The sequence below is a fragment of the Coptis chinensis genome, chromosome 6, assembly GCF_015680905.1.
Source record: "Coptis chinensis isolate HL-2020 chromosome 6, ASM1568090v1, whole genome shotgun sequence".
In the NCBI taxonomy this organism is placed as follows: Eukaryota; Viridiplantae; Streptophyta; class Magnoliopsida; order Ranunculales; family Ranunculaceae; genus Coptis; species Coptis chinensis.
Genome location: NC_141461.1, coordinates 83248050 through 83267269, shown reverse-complemented (window position 1 = coordinate 83267269; position 19220 = coordinate 83248050). Strand labels below are relative to the sequence as shown.

The 19220-nt window shown below is 35.4% G+C and overlaps 1 long non-coding RNA gene across 1 annotated transcript; it reads right to left on the bottom strand.

The window, feature by feature from the left end:
• Nucleotides 1-13677: 13677 nt before the first annotated feature.
• LOC147494906 (uncharacterized) lies at nucleotides 13678-15897 on the bottom strand. The gene is made up of 2 exons (XR_015200298.1): nucleotides 15797-15897; nucleotides 13678-15695 (listed from the first exon to the last, which is right to left on the bottom strand). It is a non-coding gene; the product is annotated as an uncharacterized LOC147494906 (long non-coding RNA).
• Between the last annotated feature and the right edge of the window lie 3323 nt (nucleotides 15898-19220).

The following is a 19220-nucleotide window of genomic DNA, read 5'->3' as shown; positions in this document are numbered from 1 at the left end:
AAACCTGAGTGCTCTCAAGGAAAAAGCAATGGGCTTGTTTAATGGGTTTGCTTTTTGACCTAACGTATCCTCCAAGCGATATCAGACTCCTCATTCCAGTGGCAAAATAGGTAAAATGACTCTAAACAAAATACACTACACCACTTTTTTTTTCCAGCTCTTTTACAGATTTCAGCTAGCACTCTCCACTTTCAGCTAAAAGCCTAAACCACCACTCTCTTTCACTCCTTTCATCATCTCTTTCTTCCTTAACAGAAATGGCCTCTTCTCCTACCAATAGTAAACAACTTGCTAAGCGAGATTATTTATTACCCAAGCAAAGAGTGAGTTTCGGTTTATATACGTTACCTCATATATGTTAGTTTTAGTAGATCTCTATTGACACGTGTGTTTATAGTCTTTATTTAATATTTATTTAGTTGGTCGTTTAGGCGACCCATCAAAAACTCTGAAAAGTGTTTTTTTTTGTTCTGATGAGATACCTAGTTTTGGTTGATGGTGCTAGCTGGATGTATTGTGTTCCTAGCTATGGTCTGTGTTTGTGCTAGTTAACTGTGGCATTCTTGAGATTTCTGTGACTTTGGTATCTTTTGAGGCTATATATATAGTATTCATCTTACTAAGATGGTCGTGTTTTATTAGTTTTATGTACATCGTTAACTAATGGTTTTCTCCAATGTTTTGAAAACCGAACCGGTGATCGAACCGATTTTTTGTTAAAATGGTTCATGAATAACGCCTTTGGTTTTACTTCGGTCGGACCGATTGATGTTTATTTTTTTTTTCCAATAATAAAATGAATAAATACATGTTTTAATTTAATATTAATTAATTGGTATTATATATCAAAATAAATTTATTATACAAGAAATAATATGACAGTATGTTGGTTTGGAGTTTGGATTATGATATATTAGGTTCAACTCCCCATATTATCAATTTTTGAAAAAAAAACTAAAAAAAAATTGATCCGGTTTAGAGCGGAACCGGTTCAACCGGTTCGCCGGTTCAAACAACGGTTTAACGGACCCGAGGGTCCAACCATTCAAGTTTTAACTAAACCGAACCGAAAATTTACCGGTTCCGGTCGGACCCCGGTTCAACCACCGGTCCGGTCCGGTTTTCTAAACACTGGTTTTCTCTCATGAATAACGTCTTGATATGTTTTTTTTTTTTTTTTCCTAATGGGTTTTACTTAAATATGACATTTTTTTATATTTGGCTACTATGTTGATGGACGGGGTTTTTAGTCATTTTAACTTGGACTTGATGTGTCTTTTAGTTGGCTCTATGTTGATGGATTTACATTTTGAAGAGTGTCTAGAGAATTAATTTGGGGCATTTTTACATATCTGTATTTGGTGGTTTCATTATTGAGGTAGACTTGGTTTTGTCAAACTGGTGTGGTTGGTTTGTTTCCATTTTATGGTGGTTATTTGGAATATTTTGTGTAGGGAGAACATTAATGAGCCTGAAGGCCCGCATATTTTTAAGATATACATTGAAAAAGAAGAAGCTTTAAGGACTTACAAATGACATGCTTTAACTTATATATCATAGGTTAAACTATGATTAATGTGTCCACCTCAATAAAATGTGTATGTATGTATTGTTTTGCAAGACACTTATTCGGCGCATTACTTAACCTGAACGCCTAGCCCACACATTTCAAAACTATCTATATAATAAAGTAGCTTGGTTTTTTATGCTGTTATATCTAGCGGTCAGGGAGAAAAATAGTTCCGGGATTATCCTACGGTGATAAATTAATAGTCCTACTTACTCTAAACTAAAGAATCCTACTTTCTTTTAAGAGTCCAACTACTTACTCTAAACTAAAGAGTCCTACTTACTCCAAAAAAAAAACTTGCCAACAAAATCATTACCCGAAATAAAACCCCCTACCTTTTCCCCCTCTTCACGGCAAGAAAACTCCTTTCTCTTCACACCCAAAAAAAAAAAAAAACACTCTCTAGCAAGCTCCACTCAATTCTTTTTCAGTAACCTTCTTCAAACAATGGAGATAATAGGTACCCTATTTGTTCTTTTTTAATTATAGTGGTTCTTGAGTCATAGATAATTTTTAATGCTTAAGTACTAGTGTTGACATGATTTGTTAAGAGTTGAATTGGCCGGTTGGGTTAGAAGTCCTATATATAGTCCATTGTTAATGCTTAAGTACTGAAGAAAATAGGCTCTTGAAAGGTTCAAACTCTTTTCCACTTTCAATTTTAATCTATATTTTAGCGTGTCAATATCTGCGACCTCATGCAAGTCTACGAACAACAGTTGCACCCTGATGGTTATTGATATATGTTGTGTTATTCCTTTATTTTAAAGCTAAATAGGTAAAGAAATCAAAGTTGGAAGTTTTAGGTCTTCGTTATGCAGTTTGAATTCTCTCAAGGATTCACAAGTGAATATTTGAGGAGTCCACTAAATAAATATGTCATCATTACTTATATGAAGAACTTGAACATTATGTCTTAAGGCATAAATGATCCACGAATTGACCCTATGCCTATCACCAGACTTGGGTTTGCATCCTAGGGAAAGAGAATTTTTTTGTATATCCGAGCCATGTCGTTGAAATAGTATTGACTCGACAAATTTAAAGAAATTGTGTTCTTCCTTGGATAGATATAAGTCGTGATCGAAATAAAAGGAGGGGACAGTAGACCAAACATTTCTCCACCCTTTGGATAGAACACATGTTTGAACCATTTCTTCGACTCCTACACTAACGTTCATATTACAATATAAAGAATAATAACAATGGACAATGGAACATCTTCCTCGCCCAATCTTTTGGACACTTCAGACATAATAGAACAACAAAACTTTAGAAGGTGAAGAAAATGTGCAGCTCTTGGGAGTTGTGAATGAGATTTGTTTGTGGTAGGGCGTCAGGAAACATAATTTTATTCTTGAATAATCTGAGTTACACAGTAAGATAAATAGATAATTGCTTTGAGTGTACTGTGTTCAAACTGACAACCAAGATAACCGGATCTCAATTTAATTAGGCTAGAGCTGCTGCTTGAGACATCCAAGTGTTTCTTTCAGTAATACCAAATATACCATTGTTGCGGATGTAGAAAATTAAAAAGTCTCAGGGTCAATCAATAGTAATTTGTAAACAACAACTTTCTTTAAGGCCTAAGTGCTTGACCGGTACATTTTGTGGCAACTAAGTTTGGCTTAGATTTGATTTCACTCTTCATATTGGTGGCAAATAATGGTATATAAGATTCCTATATATGGTACTGTATAATGATATACAAGTTTTACTTGACGAACATGTCATTCTTTATTATCTCTTTGGCTAATATATTTCCTACTTCAGTTTTTAAGTGATAAACTGTAAAAACAATAGTTTTACCTACGAATAAGTAATTAAACTCAAATGTAAGTAAAACTAAATAAATTTTACGCTAATGTATCAAAGATTCTACTCTCGTTATCAATGCAATATTTGGAGTAGAGAATTCGTTCCACTCCTAGCTCGTTTAGATGTGAACACTTCCTAGTTTATGTAATTCTAACAAAAATCAGTGAGAGTAATGGAATTAAATTTAACTACGATGGTGAATTAACTAATCAAGATGTTATAAATCAACTACAACAATTCAATACTAAATTGACAATATGAGAAGGAATTAGGGGAATTTTATTCCACCTTGATTCGACTTAATAAACTAACATAGAATTGTTGTAATCCGAATTGCAATGTTTTCACATAACAATTGGGTATTTCTAATCCCTAATTGTTCATGGTAATCTCTACCAACTAACAATCAACATGTGAAGCAATCAAACTCACTCTCATGGTGAACTAATTACTTTCTAGAATGGAATAGATTATTACAACTATTTATACGCTAATACAATCAAGTTTTCATTAAGACTTCCTCAAACCCTTCTAATTAAGGTTTTAGCCTTGATTCATTAGACTATCATTTCTAGAACAAGAATAATATGAACAATACATTATTTAATGAATAAAAATTACTTTATTAATCTAATGAACAATAGGAACAAGACAGTATTGAAAGAATAATAATTACTTTATTGATCTAATTGAAAGAGTCTAAGAATTAAACTGAATTAAAACTGAATTTATGAATGAAATTAAGACAAACGTAAAACTAACTAAGTATTGAATTATCAACTAATTAAGTAAGTTAAGAGCTAAGCCTTAGTCCTCTTTATATAGGAGAGGCTAAGTCTAACAATTTTGTGCATGGGTTTTGGAGCCATGTTTTGGGCTAGAAAATCGAGCCCAAAACCTCATTACTTCAGTCCACAAAGGGGTTTTTAGCTAGAAATGACTTCAATAGATTTTTTGTCCACTTATGCTCCTTTGATTGGGTCAAGGCTTAGATCATTAGAAATCTCTTTCCGAGCCGGTCGTTTTGACATATAGTAGGCCCAATTCCGAGGTCTGAGTCCAAAGATACGACCTACGGAAGTTCTGTTGACTTTTGTGCGCTATTTCAGCCCGTGTTAACTTTGACTTTTAAGCTTTGACCGGGCTTTAAAAAGATTTTTTCTCCTTGAATCTTGGCCTTTAATCATAGAACTTCTTAGCAATCAACCTTTGCTCATTTATCTCGTAAAAGGGACGCATTTCTGCACATAATTGACTCCAATGTCTGAAATATATAAAAGCACGTAAACAACACTAACTCTTATTTATTAATCACATAATTGGTCTAAAAGCAATATTGTTAAGGGGTTAAAACTATAGTTTTGGACTTTTATCATTAAGCATCGCTTTTAATTGGCTTTGTTGATAATTTAGTATTAGTCCCATCTACCGCTTTTCTTTATCAGAAAGGACAAAAAAAAAATGATCTTACTTACGTACTTTTAATTGTTATGTACTTTGCTCAACAAAGCGTACATGTAGCTTTTAATTGTTAGTTTTTTTTTTATCGCGTCCATGAGTTAACGGTCACCCATATAATAAAGTGGTGAACTGTATAAAGCTAATCACGTCTAGGAAGTAGTTGATACAGCTTCGTTTTTCAGGAGCTTAAGTAAAGCCTTTATCAAACTGTCTAGGAGAAAGTAGTTTTGGGATATCTACCTTAACTTCATCAATGAACAACAATTTGGTGAGGTGTGATTGGATGACTTTGCTCTTCGTTTTTGCATACTCTTTGCTTTTGATTTGTTTTACCTTATGTTCACTCACATGTTCCCAATTTTCTCATTATGTATGTGTTTGCAAATGTCACAACAACATGGAGAGAAACAAATGCATGTGTAAACAGTTGTACGCAACATGGTGCAGCACTATCAAAAAAGAGTTAGTAAATGGTGGAATACTCAGCCTCCATTCATGCGAAATTTGGAAAACCATTTTACTACTTACTTTATATTCATCAGTTAATATTTCGATGTATTAGGTGGGTACACATATGATGATACTCACACTAGACAGTTCTTATCCTTCACATTCTTTTTTCTTGTAATCTTTTCATTTATTTTAATCAATTACCTTTTAGCAAAAAAATATATATATGCAAATTCTCATTAACGTAAATCAATTTTCTTATGGTAGTCTAAAGTTTTCTCGAGATATAAACAAAAGCAAAGTATTTAAATTTTACTTTTGATACTAAAATGTTGGTTTCTTTCCAGTTAGACTTTTTTTATAGTTGTATTAGTACCAAAGGCATGAAGAATAGTAGGTTAAGGGCATTGGAATGTAGTACACCGTCATTGGATGGAAGGGTTATTGGGCGTATAAGCGACATTGCCAACATGTGGAAAAATCCATAGATTAAATTGACTGGAAGTGTTGCACCCAATGATAAAGGTACATTAATTAGTATAGGATGGTTAGAAAATGTTTGATTTGCATATCAACATGTTAGAAGTTGTGCTTACATTCCTAAGACGGATTCCATCAATTTTACTGTTGGCTGTATATTCATCTCGATATAATCTCAGTTCAATTATAATCCTTTTAAGAGCCTACTTCCTTCTAGCAAACTACAACCAATGTTTTAGTTAATCCATAGACTATATGTAAATTTTAGTCTTTAGTTTTTAATCGCCTTCATAATGACTTGAGTGGCGTAGCCACGGGTTAAATTCTAGTATATTAACAGAAGAGATGCCTTATGGACTTACATATGGCATGCTTTAATTGCTATATATATATATAGGCAAAAGATGATTGCAAAAACTAGACATTTCTGGACCGTTAGATATTTTTTCAAAAGTGGACAACAATTTTTATCTAAGTTAAAAGATATCAAATGAGCTGAATTTTTGTAGAGATGTTCTTTATGGTTAGTAAATCATATGTACAAAAGATTAGGTTTTAAATCATTTTGTGTTAGTAACAATTGCTGCAACAAGAACAAACTGTGAATATAAAGAAGGCTGGCTGAGGCACGGATCAAACACTTTCTTTAAGGTTGTTTCGTGTATGTTCCTCTTTATGCAGACAAAGCACGTCAACCTCCATGATACAACAGCCAGTTATATTATAGGTTGTTGATATAGGAGTATTTATAAAGGAAAAACATGGAGCACTTAGTAGATCCAGATTGTAGGGAACTGCTTCAGTTTCCCAATAAGGATTGGATTCTACAAGTCTATCACGTTTATGTTTCCCAATCCATATCCAATTATGTTTCCAAACTTATCCAGAAATAGTTTAAGGAAAATGGTTTACCAAAAAGAAGATAAGGGATCAAATAGAGCCCAAGCCCAAGCCTCAAGCCACAAACCATAAGCCCGGCCCGACCCGATTTGGTTCAGTGCACCTGTGTGGCTTTGTGTGAGTCCTCCCTCATAACCCAAAAGCCTTTGTACCCTAAGGGCACGCCCTTAGTATGGGACTTTCACTTATAAACACTATTCACTAGTGTTTCCTCTCCTATGTGGGACTAAAGTTCTCTACTTAAACAACTATCCCACAAAGAGGTCAAGGGATCAAACCACCACAAAGTCACTCCAAACACTAACCACTTGTTTTATTGAAAAATAACTCAACAATCCCCCACTTATTTTTGATAAAAATAAAATAGAAAATATACTTAAGGGCATCAATATTAGTATCAACATGTTATGCATAGATGAAGGTGTCCAAGACTTAAACCTTTACGTAGTGAAAATTACTCAAAGTATAAGAGTCATAAGTGATTAAGTCTTAAACTTAGGTCTTGAGTATACAATAAGTTATAATCACGCACAACATATCCAGTGTTCTCCTTTCATGTTCTGCACATTATAGGCCCTATGCTCTCTTCCTATATTCGTGAATGATCTAGAGAATCAGCCTTCATTCTCATAGAAAGCGGTCTCTACTTTCACATTCACTAGGTGAGTCTATCAAGAGTGCTCCTGTAGCTATGCACTCCACCCATATGGACCATAGAACTTCATTAAGAGTTTTTTCCCAGAAAACCTCAACCTTTATTTATCGCTGTAGGATTTCATACATTTTACTATCCTACTACGGGATAGATAAGTAACAATGCATGTCTCACAACCAACATTCTATGACTTGTTCTTCCCTTTGAACCTAGTTCTTGGGATCTCCAGTCACTAGGTTGGGTTACTATCATAGATGTTCATCTTTCAATTGGCTTCAGTCCCATGCTTCTGGCAGTAGTCCACAACTTTTCTTTAGCCAAAGCTTTGGTAAAAGGATCTGCTAGATTATCATCAGATCTCACAAAATCAATAGTCACTGTACCTTTAGATATAAAATCCCCCGACAAGATTTCTATGTTTACTTATTTAATCTGTCATGATTTACCATTATAAAACTTACTATGGACACGCCCGATAGCAGCAGTGCTATCACAATGTATCAAAGTGGCTGGTACCGGTTTATGCCAAACCGGAATATAAGTGAGAAGATCTCGTAACCAACCAGCCTCCTCACTTGCACTAGCCAAAGCAATCAGTTCAGACTCCATGATGGTAGATTATGCTATAATGGTCTGCTTCTTGGACTTCCAAGATACAACACCTCCACCAATGCTAAACACATAGCCATTGGTGGCCTTAGAGTCTTCTGAGAGAGTGTTCCAGTCAGCATATGTATACCCCTCAAGAACAGCAGGATATCTTTGATTATGAATACCCAAATTAATGGTTCCATTTTAGTATCTCATTAACCTGCCAATTGCTTGCCAATGCTCAGTGCCAGGATTACTAGTATACCTACAAAGAACACCTATTGCATAGGCAATGTCAGGTCTAGTACAATCTGTAGCATATCTCAAACTACCAATGATACTTGCATATTTATTCTGATTCACAGGTTCACCATTATTCGCAAATAATTTAACACAGTGATCAAAAGGAATACCAACCGCCACACAATCAAAGTAGTGATACTTCTTCAACATTTTCTCAATGTAGTGTGACTGATCCAGCCATATGCCATCAGACGATCTTGTAATTTTGATTCCTAATATTACATCAGCCTCACCTAAGTCTTTCATATCAAAGTTAGAAGACAACAGGTTCTTGGTTTCTTTCACAACATGTAAATTGGAACCAAAGATTAGTAGATCATCAACATATAAACATATAATAACACATATCCCATCAGAGTACTTATAATAAATGCACTTGTCACTTTCATTTATCTTGAACCCACTGGTAATGATAAAGTTATCAAATTTCTCATGCCACTGTTTAGGTGCCTATTTCAACCCATAAAGTAACTTAAGTAATTTGCATACCTTTTGACCCTTACTTGGTTCCACGTAACCTGTTCGCTAATCCAAGTAAATCTCTTCTTCTAAATCCCCGTTTAGAAAAGTTGTCTTAACATCCATCTGATGAATAACAAGATTATAAACAGCAGCAACAGAAAATAAGACTCTAATGGATGTTATCCTCATAACAGGTGAATATGTGTCGAAGAAATCAAAGTTCTCTCTCTGTCGAAAACCCTTGATAACCAGCCTTGCTTTAAACTTGTCCACTGAACCATCGGTTTTAAACTTCATTCTTAAAGCACATTTGTTTCTTATAGTTTTGCAACCAGGGGGCAAATCAACAAGCTCCCAAGTTTTGTTATCCATGAGAGAATCAAGCTCACTCTGTATGGCTTCTCTCCAAAACTCAGAGCCAGAAGATGCAAGAGCTTCTTCAATGGAGGAGGGATCTCCTTCCAAAGCAAAAGTGACAAAATCGGGTCCCAGTTCCTTAGTAACCCTTGCTCTCTTACCTATTCTTGGTTCAGATTCTGTAACAATGTCTCTGTCATGTAATCTAGGTATATAAGTGTTAGAAACATCAGAAGTATATGCTTTGGAGGAAGACGCACCCCTACTATTTCTAGATAGGTATGGAAACCTATCTTCAAGAAATTCAGCATCAGATGATTCAAACAAGATATTAGTCTTCATATCTAGAAACCTGTAGGCCTTACTGTTCATAGCATAGCCAAGAAAGACACACTCATAAGTTTTGCTCTCAAGCTTTGAGATCTTGGGATCATGCTTCCTTACAAAAGCCAGACACCCCCATGTTCTGAAGTAACTCAAATTAGGTTTCCTGTTCTTCCATAGCTGATAAGGTATAACCTTTGTCTTAGAATTAGCAATTCTATTCAGCACATATCATACAGTCAAAACAGCTTCTCCCCATAAATTTGAGGGTGCTCTAGAACTAAGTAAGTAACATAGCAATAGTTAATTCCTTAAGAGTTTTGTTCTTACGTTCAGCTACTCCATTCATTTTAGGTGAATAAGGAGCTGTCGTCTCATGGATTATACCATGTGATTACAAGAAAATGTCAAAATCAGCAGAACCATATTCAGTATCTCTATCACTTCGAATTACTTTAATGTTCCTGTCATGTTGATTTTGAACCTCAAGAATATAAGCTTTAAAAGCATTAAACGCGTCACTTTTATTCTTCAGCAAATAAACATAAGCAAACTTCGAGCAATCATCAATAAAAGTAATAAAATATCTTTTGCCACCTCTAGTCAGAACTCCTTCAAGCTCACAGATATCAGTATGTACCAAGTTTAGCAGACTTGTACTCCTCTCAACTGATTTGTGAGGCTTCTTTGTGATTTTTGCCTTAGTGCAAGATTCACAGTGTGCAAAATCATCATCCAAGTTAGGAATTAAACCAAGTATGCTCATATTCTTAACATACTTCCTATTAATATGACATAATCTACCATGTCAAACATTAACAGAACAAGAGATCATGTAAGTAGAAGTTGAAGTTTTATTCATATCAGCAACATTCAACTTAAACATCCCATTACATGCATAACCCTTACCAATAAAGACTTAGTGATCACATATTGATCACTACCTATGACTTGCTGAAACCCAGCCTTGTTCAAAATAAAACCAGAAACCAAATTCTTCCTAATCTCAGGAGTATGAAGCATATCCTTTAGCAGCAGTTTCTTCCCAGAAGTGAACTGCAACTCAACATCACCAGTACCCAGAACCTTGGTTGTATGATTATCACCAAGTAGAACTTCCTGATTCGTAGTTGTGGTATAACTCTTGAATCAGTTCCAATTATAGCAAACGTGCCTAGAAGCACCAGTATAAGCCTACCATCCCTCACAGACATTAACAGAATTGACCTCAATTATCATAACAACAAAAGGTTCCTCAGTAACATTAGCCTCACTGACTTTATGAAACTTACAGTTTCTAGCATAATCCCCCTTCTTCTTGCAAGTATAACAGACAACTTTTGACATGTAAACGGGTGGTTTCTGATTCATATGCAACTTATTCTAGTTCTAATTTTGTGGACCCTTCTTGTTAACAGGTTTGTTCTTCATGGCCTTCTTGTTAGGCTTCAAATTAGATTTAGTCTTACTGGTTTGTTAGTTTACCACATTAACATTAGCCTTAGCAGATAACATGCCAACTTCCTCATTAAGGTATTGTTTTCATGATTCCTCTTCTATATGGAGTCTCATAATAAGACTCTCCATCGAAAACTCCTTAGACTTATGCCTAAGTATGTTCCTGAAATCCTTCCAAGAGGGAGGAAGCTTATCAATGATGACAGCAACCTGAAATTGCCTGTTAATTTTCATCCCTTCTGAAAGTATCTCATGAACAATAATTTGTAGGTCATGGCATTGAGACACAACAGATTTGTCATATACCATCTAAAACTTAAGATAACGACTTACAACGTATTTTTTGGAGCCAGCTTCCTCAGTATCACACTTCTTTTGAAGGGCTTCCCAAACATCAGAAGCAGATGGAAGTTAATAGTATAAGTCATATAGATCATCAGCAAGCGAGTTCAGGATGTAATTCTTACACTTGAAATCCGCAGCGATCCACTTATCAACAAAGAATGATAGAAAGCGGTGTTCCAAAGAAAACATCTTCATCTGGAATCGGTTCATTTAGAATGGTTTCCACTTTCACCAGGGTTAGATAGAACATCATCTTCGCCTTCCACCGCTTGAAGTGCTCACCAGCAAATTTGAACTGTCGATTATGGCTATTGTCGTTGTGGGACTTGGACTGGTTACCTTTTTAATGTTCCATTGTCAAACAACCTTAAAATTGTTAGTAACAATTGCTGCAAGAAGAACAAACTGTGAATATAAAGAAGGCTGGCTGAGGCACGGATCAAACGCTTTCTTTAAGGTTGTTTCGCGTCTGTTCCTCTTTATGCAGACAAAGCGCGTCAACCTCCAGGATACAACAGCCAGTTATACTCTCCTTTGTTTACTGCAGATAAACCAAAGAAGAAAAAGAAGAATCACGACACTGATCTTATGATTGCCCAAAATGTAGTATAGAAAATAGTTTTTTCGCTTATATTATAGGCTGCTGATATAGGAGTATTTATAGAGGAAAAACGTGAAGCACTTAGTAGATCCGGATTGTAGGGAACTGCTTCAATTTCCCGATAAGGATTGGATTCTACAAGTCTATCACGTTTATGTTTCCCAATCCATATCCAATTCTGTTTCCAAACTTATCCGGAAATAGTTTACCAAAAAGAAGATAAGGGATCAAAGAGAGCTCAAGCCCAAGCCATAAGCCAGAGCCCGGCCCGGTTCGGTTCGGCGTGCGCGCGTGTGGCTTTGTGTGAGTCCTCCCTCCTAACCCAAAAGCCTTTGTACCCTAAGGGCATGCCCTTAGTATGGGACTTTCACTTATAAACACTATTCACTAGTGTTTCTTCTCCTATGTGGGACTAAAGTTCTCTACTTAAACAACTATCCCACAAAAAGGTTAAGGGATCAAACCACAACAAAGTCACTCCAAACACTAACCGCTTGTTTTATTGAAAAATAACCTAATATTTTGTAGGTGAAGTTGTGGTTGTTTTAGATTTGGTCCTTATTTAAGGTCCTTTTAGGAGCCGGGCTGATATATATGTGATGGGTGGAAAGTAGAAATTATGTTCAGGGCATTTGCCTCGACAAAATATACATTTGTCCTATAAGACTATTATGAGTTCATGTATGGATACAAGAAACATGGTTTTTAGTGACAAAAATAAACGTCGCTGAATATTGATAAAACGTGGCTAATGATATTTAGCGATGATTTTTGGAGTATTTTCACATCGTAGCCAATGATATAGTTGGCAATTATATAGAGCTGCGCTTTTTTAATGTCGATAAATGTGGCACCTTCAGCGACAATGGTAACTGTCGCCATTGCCCTAATTTCATCACTAATTTATTTTCGCGTTCTCAATGCAATAATGTCGCAAAAGGTGAATGTTTTGAGACGTTTTCCAAATCATCGATAATGAGGCCTTACTTAGCAACATTTATATCGTCGGTAAATGCCCAAAAAATGTAGTATTATTGGCAACGTTTTGATCATCTCTACAAGTCTAAAAAATTTGAAAAATTGGTGTTATTAGCAACGTTTTTATTAGGGGTGTGCACGGGTTGGTTCGGGTCAGGTTTGGGACTAAACCGACCACCGAACTGACCCTATCGGTTTATGTTTTTCTAGAACCGAACCGAACCGGGTGGGTTATACTAACCAAACTAAACTAATTTCCAGCTGAATCGATATTCGAACCGAACCGATTGGATTACGGTTTAACCAATATTAACCGACCCGAACTGACTAGTTTTCACATATTTTAAAATTAAATCAATTAAATATGTATATTTTAGTATATAGTATATATGGCAGGTCGGTTCGGGTCGGGTTTGGGACTAAACCAATGACCGAACCGACCCTATCGGTTTTCATATATACTGACCCGAACTGAACCGACTAATAAACATAACCGACCTAAAACCGACCGGTTCGATTCGGTCAGTTTTGTTGGTTTGGCCGGTTTTATGCACACCCCTAGTTTTATCCGTCGTCAAAGGTCTAAAATATTTGAATTTTGAGTGTTTTTAGCGACATTGTTATCATCGTCAAAGGTTTAAAATATTTGAATTTTGAGTGTTTTAGCGATCGTCAAAAGTATAAAATATATAAATTTTGAGTGTTTGAGTGAAGTTTTTATTGTCGTCAAAACTTTAAAATATTTGAATTTTGAGTGTTTTAAGCAATGTTCTAATCGTCGCTAGAAGCAATAGATATGAGACTATTTTCATCACTAATATCGTTGTCAATTTTGCACTATTTGTACAATTTTCACCTGTCCCCCTCCCATCCAATTACCATTCAACAAATAAACCTAAAATAAAACAACCAGAACATTAATTATATAATAATATGCATCAAATTTTCAATAAATAAAAATGTGTCAATTCACTCAATTAGAAATAAAAGAGAGTTGCATCATCCCCCTTTCATAATTTTTTCTAAATTCATATTAATAAAAGTATTAACTTAAACAAGCACAATTCTAAACATCCCTCTAGCAGGTTACGAATGGAACCGTCTTCACAAAAAAATAAAAAATTGACCAATAGCATTTAGATTCATCGGAGGCCTCTTGCAATTCCTTATCGCCATTTCTTCACAAAAAATAATACCACTTCTCTTTTGACGGAAGATTATATGCACATTAAGATGTTATCCATTAGACTACCCAAAAAAAAATGTGAAACCAAAAATATAATAGTTTCGTTATGTCAACATTAAAATCCAGTGAACACAACTAAGAAAGCAAGAATTCAACTAAGATAGGCCACCAGACATGATGCAGCACCACTACCAAGAGACATATAAATACACTTACACCCATTTGCCAATGTTGGTATCAAATCAGTCAAAATAAAAAAAATATGAAGGATTAAGGATTACATTATTTTTTTTTGTTTTGCCCATATACTCACTGGAATAGTGTTAGTTAAGTGCTCATTGACCGTAGCAGTCTTACAGGCAAAAACAAAGGTTACAGTAGTTCAATGCTATAACATGCAGATCAAGGACAAGTCATGTGAAATAAAACAGAATGCAATACAATAGAAAATTACACCTTAAGCAAGTCCCCCATATCCCAAACTATTGAGAAACCTAAAATACGTGTTTAGTTAACATACAACCACATGACAAACTCCTATAACAAATAAGAAAATGAGACTACATTAACCCACTCACCCAATTTATTAGGCATCTGTCAAGCATATTTAACTAAATATATTAACTAATTAAGTGATCATGTCCCAATCTGAAATACATATAGCCCATTGCCTCATAATGCATACATGGTACTTGAAGCAAAGATGGAGACGGTCCACTAGGCAGCTACATGAGGTGAGAGTAACACATACCTTAAGGGAAGTCAACTTTGCTGTTGATGCTGCAGCAAAATGGAGAGCACAGTTGGCTAAGGACGTCTCTCTAGGGTTGCTCTAGGCCAGACTTTGTAACTGTACTAGAAAGTCCACATAGGATCTACTTTAGGTTATCCTAATGTAACAACTTGATGTTTCAAAGGGCTCCTCCCTCGCCACAGACTTATCTTCCACTCAATTCATAAAATATCTTGTGTGCAAAAAAAAAAAAACACTAAGTGTTACAGGCTAATAACATCTGATCAGGAGATCGAGTACACTTGGCCAATAAACTGAACAAGCATATTCAACATCAGATCCCACTAGTGTAGAACAAACAGTAACATAGCCATCATCCACTCCTACTTCAGGAAGTGACAACATTGCTAATACGTATTCCACTACACCTTTGAGGAGATACAAGTATGATATTCAGGTTTACAATGACTTCATCATAGTGAAAAGCCCATGCAGAAAATTCAATGAAGGCAACCCAGATAGTGATGCATGATACAGAGGCTTATTCATTCCAATGGTGTAGTGAATTTAGGTTTCTATGGGACTTCAAACAAACTAAAACCCAATCAATCAACACCACAACAGATCAAAAAACAATTAAGTTCATAAATCATACCACATAGAAGGAGGACCACCAAGCTTCTCCATGAGATAGTCCAACTGGTGTTGTTGTTGTTCATTGTGTCTTGTGTGCTGCTTCTATTTCTTCAGTCGCTACATTCCATGCATGCTCGCAACTCTTCAAGTTGAGACTCTGCCTCCTCTGCCCTTGCCCTCAACTGATCCACATCTGGATGCCCATATCCACCACACGTTTATGGGATATCCAGCCACACATTTATGGGATGGGGGCGCCTCACCATGTCCAAGACCCCATTTATAACCAAGTCTTACGCCCAAGACTTCATCAAAAATCTCTTCTTCTGTCAAAGGGTTAGAACCTTCCGGTATAGGTTGATTTTGGAGTTCCACCATTCTCTCCTAAAAAGAAAACAAATAAATATAAAACTACGATTTAGTTAACTTAAAGGGTAAGTACAAGTTAATTACATAATTATTTTCTGCTTCAGGAGAAACCCAACCTTTTTTGTCACTGAAATGAGTCTTACGATACAGTGCAATCATCCCAACCTCTTGTTGAGTCTCAGGATCAACTGGTTGTGTCATTTCAAAAGTCAAACAAACTCCCAAAGTTAGTACTAGAAGAAGACATGAAAAAACTATTTCTAATATCTAAAATGAATCATTTAATTAACTATACCATGTCAGCCCAGATACGCATAAAAGATTTTGAACCAACACAATGGTTGACGATGAGGCATGAACAACTGTACTAGTTATGCATACTAACATCCTAGATTAAAACAAATAAACTAGCTATTTATCAAAAAAAAAAAAAAAAAAATGTTATATATAATGTGTATAATTCCAACAACTAACCCTTTAGCATTGCCACTTCCCACACTGCCATAACCTCTTCTTTATATAATGATGTGTAAACTCACCTTGAGCTTATCTGTTTCCCATATATCGCACCAACTCTCCCAAGACTCTTGTGATACACTATTAAATGGGCGTTGATGTTTGTTCACATTATTCGGAAGGCCCGCATAGTACTTGTGAAGAGCACACCTATGATCTCTAATATAATTATTAACCGCAGTTTCGACATGTGGTAGATGTATGTCCATGTCAAACTTTTCCTACAAAAAACAAATAAAATAAAATATAGACAAATATTATAAAAACATGATTTTAAGTATGATCCTTAAAGAGCTACAGTAAAACAAAATAATTAATAAGCAAACATTCTTTACTAAAACAAGCTTGTTAAGACTCTTCTTTGATCATCAGTCGTCGTTCCAGTAATGGGAAAAAGGATGTATTCTATACCTAGCAATGATGCCAAGCTCGGTGATCCACTGTTGGCTCCAATTTCCTACAGGCCTATCTTTCCTAATAGCAATCTCTATCCTTGGTTTTCCACCCCCTCAGTGGTTCTTTAGAATTAGGTTTTGGGTCTTCTTTCTAGGCTCCCGAGTTTTGGCTTTAATAGTGTTATTAAGAAGACAAGATATTTGTTAGTAAGCATTGTACCAACACTAGTAGAACCGTAAAAGATTGGTTAGAACCGTAAAAGATTGGTATGAAGAAGAATAGTACGAAATTAAGAAAGAATTATACCAACACCAGAACCATCTTGTGCGGGTTGAGTGGCCTGAGACTGTGAAGTAACACAAGCACGCGATGAACGACCAAGTCCCATAGCTGCATCAAAGCATATCAAATACTAATACTTTTTAACAAAAGATTTATGTGATATTAATACAAAGAATAGCTTAAAATATACTAGTTCAATAAGTTATAAAAAAAAACATTAATTATTTTCATCCATCAGCAAATGCAACAACAATAACAGTGCATTACAATATCAAAAAGCAATAAAAAAAACCTACAAGTATTAACGTGTGGTATAAATTTATTAGCATTTGAAAAATAAAAAATTTTATATAAGAAAAATACCAAACATTACATAATTAATCAATATCAGTATCATCATCATTCGAAAGAATCTCCTCCTCAATATAATAATCTATCAATGTATCATCTTCTTCAGTGTCATAATCACTGGCCATAAAAGTATCTTCAGTCTGGTTAGCGTCCACAATATTGTTGAAGACCTCATTTGCATCAACCTCTTCAGCCTCATCTAGGTTCACATCATCTCTATTCATTTGCACAAGTATAACTTCCTCACTTTGAAGTTCATCAACTATGAGCTGCTCCTCTTGTTGATAAGTCTCATCATTCTGATGTACTCCGATTTCTTCTTCCTCTTTCTCTAGAACATCAAACGTGTTCTTGATAAGAGCCCAAAACTGTAGTTTTAACCCTGTAACAGACATACCTTTAGACCAATTATGTGAGTAATAATTAAGAGTTAACACTGATTACGTGTTTTTATGCATTTCAGGCTTCAAAGTCCATTATATGCAGAAATGTGCCACTTTAGCGAGATAAAGAAGCAGAGGTCGGTTACTAAGGAGTTCCGTGATTAAAGACTAAGTTTCTAAAAGACAAAGCCTTTCCAAAAGCCCGGTCAAAAGCTGAAAAGTCGACGCGGGCGTAAAACAAAGACACAAAGTCGTAGTGAGAACTTAGAAAGGCCATATCTTTGGACTCAGACCTCGGAATGAGGCCTACCTTATGTCAAAACGACCGGCTCGGAAAGAGCTTTCCAATGGTCTAAGCCTTGATCCAATCAAAGGAGCAGAAGTGGACGAAAAGTCTGTTGAAGCCAACTGCAGCTGAAGAGGCCTTTTTGGACTGAAAGATTTGGGTTTTGGGCCTGATTCTCTGGCCCAAAACATGGCTCCAAGCCCATGCACGATTTTTGGATATGAAAGTATAAAAACAAAAGCTTAACTCTTTGTTAATGGTAGATAGTTAGACCTAGATTAGATTTAGATTAGTTAGCCTCCATTAATGAATTCTAGATCTAGTTTTTCATGTAGATTAATTAAGTTTAGTTCCATTTCAATTATTGTATTAGATTAAACCTTTGAATCTTGTTCTTCATTTTGATTAGATCAATAAAGTAGTATTTTTATCAATTTCGATTTTGTCATTCCCATTTCTAAATCTAATTTCAATTCCTATCCTTATTTTATTTGAGTCATTAAATTATATTTCATTATTGTTTAATTAAGTAAATTTCAATTCTTTATATCATGTTTAGTTTAAATGTAATCGGAAATGATTGCGTAATGATTCTCGGCTAAACCTCCATTAGAGGGGGTTGAGAAGCCTTGATGAAAGCTTGATTCCGAATATCGTAGAATCGTCGTAATTTCCTTTCCACTCTAGAAACGATTAGTTCACCATGAGAATGGGTTTAATCGTTCACATGCTAGTTATGAATTGGTAGGAATGCCATGTGTAATTAGGGATTAGAAAGAACCAATTGTTCTGCGAAGCAGTTCAATTCGGATTACGATGATTCGTCGTTAATAGGATTGAGTCGAGTTAAGGTGGAATCAATCCCCCTCTAACTCCTTATCATAGAATCAACGTAGCATTCCCTTAGTTATTCCCATCGTCGACTAGTTGCATTTTGTGGGTAGTTGCATCGTAGTCTAGTTTCCTTTTCGTAAATCTCTCATTAGACTTTAAGTTAGAATACTTACACGCGAGAACATAGCATACGGAAGGACTAAGAGTGGAACGAATCACTCTACTCCACTATATCTCATAGACATGAGAGTAGAATCTTTGATAATATAGACCCAAAAGTTAAGTTTAGTTTTACTTGCGTTTAGAGTTCATCGCTTTATTTCGTAGGTAAAGACTATTCAATTTACTTATATCAGTTCCTATGAATTATCTTCTGTGCAACTTGCCAATCACCATGCAATTTGGTGTCTCCCACATAGAATACTCGACTTGCTTGTGTGGCCAACACAGATGGATCATCTTTATACCACTTCCTAGAGACATTAACACTAA